This window comes from Psammomys obesus, unplaced genomic scaffold, assembly GCF_907164565.1.
Source record: "Psammomys obesus unplaced genomic scaffold, mPsaObe1.curated_primary_1811, whole genome shotgun sequence".
Classification (NCBI taxonomy): domain Eukaryota; kingdom Metazoa; phylum Chordata; class Mammalia; order Rodentia; family Muridae; genus Psammomys; species Psammomys obesus.
The window spans coordinates 2,081,428-2,086,614 of NW_026588368.1; the positions used below are offsets into that span (position 1 = coordinate 2,081,428).

The following is a 5,187-nucleotide window of genomic DNA, read 5'->3' on the forward strand; positions in this document are numbered from 1 at the left end:
ACATACATACATACATACATACATACATACATACATACATACATACAAATGAATTTAAATCCATGTTCTACATATGAAAGAAAATATGTATTTGCCCCTTCTGGGTCTGCCTTACTTAGCTTGACATAATTGCTTACACTTTTGTCCATTTTCCCTGTCAGTGATTTCACTCTTCTTTATGATTGAATAAAACTCCATTGTCTGTATGTACTCCATTTTTCTTTTTCTTTTTTTTTTTTTATTACGTTTATTGAGGGAGGGGGTGGTCAGAGGACAACTTAAAGGAGTTTGTTTTCTCCTTCTAACATTTGGGGCCTAGGACTCAATCTCAGGCCATTGGGCTTGGCAGCTCATGCTTTCACAAATCATTGAGCCAACTCAACAGCCCTGAATTATTATTTTATATATATTTTTTGATGAATCTCTAGAGTCAGTTCTCTAACTGGCTACACTGGTTCACATTTCCACAGCAGTGAATAAAGATTCCTTTTGCCGTACATCCTCACCAGCACTTACTGCCTTGATTTTGTGGCTGATGGCCACTCTGATGGGATAAGATGGTCTCTCAAAGCATTTGCCTTTTCCTCTTGGCTAAAGAGATTGAACAGTTTCCCAAATACTTGTTGGCCATTTGCATTGTTTTTCTTTTGATAACTGTCTGTTCATTGATGGGCTGATATTTTGTTGCCTGGTTTTCATAGTTCTTCACAGCTTTCCAATGTATACATACTTGGCCCTTTTGAGTACTGATTATTTCCGTAACTGCAGAAGATTTGGAATCTCACGTAATAATTTCTTAAATTTTAGGGCCATTGCTCTATTTTGGCTCATTATCACAAAATTCTCACCTGTGCTGTATCTTGAAGGTTTTCCTTCCCCCAGCCCCACCTGCAGTTTCAAAAGTATCAGGTGTTAGAGTTCAGGTCTTTGATCCCTTTTGGAATGATTTTTCACATGAGGTAAGTGATATGAATATCTTTCATTCCTCTATGTACGGATTATAGTTTTCTGTCTTTTTAAACATATTTTTTATTGATTCTTTGTGAATTTTACATCATGAACCCCAATCCCACTCATTTCTCAATTCTTCTCTATATGGATTCTAGTTTTCTTAGTACCATTTTTTAAAGCTGTCTTTTAAAATGTTGTTTATCTCATACATAAAAAAGAATGAAGCATATATTAGTTTTTAATGCTTTGAATTCACTTAAACCACTCTTTGGAACTTACTTTGGAATTTGTGAGTTTGGGAAGTCATGTCATCTTGGTTATCTAAGGATTTATTTATTGCTTTGGGACTTGCAGGTGTTGGGAACTAAGCCATTAATTGGATTTTTTTCCCTATTACCTCCGTTCTTTCAATTAAAGTATTTAAGTGCTCTAATCGAACTAGATTTAGTAGAATTGAGGTATCATTTTTATTATCACCACCACCACCACCAACAAAATCGCAACTGCCTTTGATTCCAGTCACTGTATGAAACACAGGAACTCTGACAGTAATGCATTAAGATGCCATTTAGCAGGGATATGAGTGGAAAGGGAAAAAGCACTGTCAGGCTAGTGATCAGTGGGATGATAAAGAAAAAAGAGAGGAATAAAGAAACAACTGAAGGGGGGAACAATAGGGCTAAGGGAAGGAGAAAGAAAGCTTGCCCAAAGGTAGAATGAAGAGAGAGGTGAGGAAATGCAATTATGTAACCTGAACCAACCCAAGCTCTCGGAAGACTCAGGCAAGGAGGCTAACTTGTGTTCTTTGGAAAGCCTACCACTAAGGGAAGAATTTAAAAAAAGATCGTTTTAAGGTTGGGGGGAGAAAAAGAAAAAAAATAAGACAGAATGAGAACAGAGCTGCCAGGTTGATGACGATGCGGAGCCTGAGCTGTCTCTTGCCTGCTCCCTTGCTTCAGGCTTGACTCTCCAGTTTTCCTTCCTGGGCTCCCAGCTGCGAGTTCTCACCCCAGACAGTCTTATGGGAGTTGGTTGGGTGGCAGATGCTCATCCCACTGAAGGGCGTGGTTCCAATTCCTGGTCAGACCCAGTGAAGTTCCTGCAGGAGTCAGGTTGCAAATGATGCTCAGGACCCTGTCTTGAAAATGACAGGTTGTGTCCTCCTGAAGCCTCTGGCTCTGATTCGAATTTCTTCCCCGCAGTCTCTAAGGATCCCTCTGGCCAGGTTTCAGCTTACAGCCTGACATTTCCTCTGGGTTTTCCTAATGTGTGGTTCAGGGTGTGTTTGGGGCAAAGCAGCCGACTCAGCAAGCACTTTTTTTTTTTTCTTTCTTTTTAAATGGCTTCTCGGCACTGATCCAGTAAAGTACCAAAAGAAAAAAAAAAAAGGGGGGGGGTATTTTCGGGTGCCTTTCAACCGCTGCTGCTGCTGCGAGCAACTGAGCAACTTCTGTTGCTCTTCCCTCCCTTTCTTCTCATTAAGACGGCTGTTACTGGAATTACAGCGATGGTTTTCTGAAGCTAAGTTTCAAGCTGAGCTACATGCTGTGGAACTACTTCCAAAATGAGGGGCTAGTGCTCCAAATTGTATGAATCCCTGACGACGGATGGACTCCGGGCTTTCTCTCCTATTCGGTTTCTCACAGTTTTCTGTTTTACTTCGCTGCTGAAACTACAAATCTGGGTCCATCACTCACCTCTCCTGATAGCTCTTATGCTACTCTGCCTGGTTTATGCCCCAGAGATTTTTAGCATCTCTGAGTCATGCACTGTCCCATCCACCCCGGTTCTTTAAGGAAAATGTTTGCTTTTTCATGTGTATGATGTTCATTTTCTGCATGTATGTATGTGCACCATAGGAATGCCTATGCGTGTGTATGCCTGGTGCCTGCCCACAGAGGTGAGAAGGTGCTGTATCCCCGCGAACTGAAGTTACAGGTGGTTGTGAGCCACCATGTGGGTGCTGGGAATTTAACCAGGGTCGTCTGGAAGGGCAGTCAATGCTCTTAGCCACTGAACCGTCTCTCTGACCCTGTCCTCTGATTCCTTAATGGAAGTACCGAGAGCTATGAAATGTTCTCTTAGAACTGCCTTAGCCATGTTACAAGGAATCCATCAAGTTGTGCTTTCATTTTTTTCTTTGATTCTATGAATCTTTAATTTCCTCTCTGATTTATTTGATAACCCATAGATCATTTAAGCACTAAGATATATATATATATATATATATGCCTGAGTCTTAAGTTTTAATGCAGTTAACTACTGTGTGTCTCTTTCTTGGTAAAGCGAGGCTACTTACATTTTGTGTTAGTATTAAAAATGTTTGCAAGTGCTTGCAATTTTGTTAATTGCTTTACTGGTTGGTTGGGATAGTGCTTGCTTGCTTGTGTTCTTTTTACTATGAGTACCGGGTCTTTTTTGTCTACAGCTACTAGATCTGTCAGCTTCCTTCCTAGATACCCTTTGTTACTTTACTCCTCTCGTGAGACTCATTCTTCCTTGTAACCCCACAGCTGATTTTCTTTTTCTTCCTGTGTGTGTAATATTCTTTCAGCATCCTCTGAAGTGTAGTATTTATGGTCACGAGTTGCCTTAGTTTGTGCTTTTCTTGAACTGCCCTTACTCCTGTATCAGTTTAACAGATTTCCCTGCTGGATACAGCAAGCCAGGCCAGCAGTGACTCAAAACACATCATTCTCGACCATCAGTGTCCTCTCAACCGGGCAAAGGAAGTTCTTCGCTCTTCCCCCACAACTTTCAGGCTGCATCAACGTAAGGTACTTGTAATTTGGTGATGAGTTTCCAGAAAGGCAGCATCGTGGCTCGCTCTGGGCCTCAGAGGCACCGGAATACGTCCACCTTTAAAAAATTACAAGTTTGATATGAGTTTTCTAACAGAGAAAACTTCATGATGCAGCATGTCAGCACTGCAGAGAAGTTCTTGAATGGTTTGTAAAGTACAGCAAATACAGACCACTGTCAAGCCTAAGAGTGTACTGTTTACAAAAGACAGTGATGGACTTACCATATAATGTGTGCCCATGAACCCGAAGTTTGTGCAAAAATGTGGAAAGAAAGAAGATGTTGTTGTTCCATTTAATAAAGAAATGGAAGATACTGGAAATCATTAAGGTTCTAACCGTAAAAGAAGCTACAGAAGAAAGGAAGGTACTGATAAAGATTTAGATGCTGAGACAGACTTAGGTGATGGGGCAGAGATGCTCAGCTGGCCTGACAGCCTGGTTTGTCTGACAAACACACTGACCCCAATGAGGGAGTGAGAAAAGGCTGTTTAAAATGGGCAGACCTGGTGCGTGAGCAACACAAATTATTTGTAACATTTGAACAACTGAAATGCCCAGGTTTTCACAATAAAACTGTAAATACAGACCCTTTGTGGAAGCACATGCTGTAGCGTGTTGTATAATCCATGGAAATTGTTGAGAGACACATATCTCCTTTGTCAGACTAAAATGTTGACACTTGGTGATTGCATCAGAACTATCTCATGGAAAGCTGAAATGATTAGGTCCTGCTGAGTCCATCTTAGTAGACTGACCTCGGTTATGTGACCTCCTCTGCAAAAGCCCCCTCCCACCTTACAAAGCAAAATTATATACACACATAAACTCATGTGTGGTGACTTTTCTTAAAAAAAATAGTTTTTATATACTTCATCCCATTGTTTTTACCTTTTTTTCTCAGTTTGGAAATATATATTCAGAAAAAAAAATGTGTGGACTATAGAGCTAGTGACTAGAAAGTAGAATCGACTGTTCATACTTGAGTGGAGATGCTGCCCTGTCAGAGGCTCTCGAGGCTATCCCTCAGAAGCATATCCTTTTCAGAGTTCCATCATCCTGAACTACCACTTGATTTCCTGTGTCTCTCCTTCTAGACAGTGCACGTTAGCTTCGTATAATTCCTGGTAGCTGAGGTGAGGATGCATTTCGTGGGCCTTCTACAGAGTGTGCTTCTCTGTTTTTTAGCTCTGGCCCTCTTGTTCTCTACAGCTGTCCCCTCTCCCCCCAAGGGCTGTCTCCTTCCATGGAGCAATAGCAGGTAAAACTCAAGCTCTCAACCTTGAAGTTGTCAAGGAAGTATGCCAATGTTTTCATTAGAGTCATCTGGTTTACCTTTTGGTTGTGGTTCCCTATTCCTCTACCCTGTACAATCCCTGACACACACACACACACACACACACACACACACACACACACACACACACACACACAC

General features: G+C 41.2%; 1 pseudogene; it reads left to right on the forward strand.

Moving 5' to 3' along the window:
- Positions 1-3,745: 3,745 nt before the first annotated feature.
- On the forward strand, positions 3,746-4,232 carry LOC129674268 (uncharacterized protein C9orf85 homolog; annotated as a pseudogene).
- Positions 4,233-5,187: the final 955 nt, after the last annotated feature.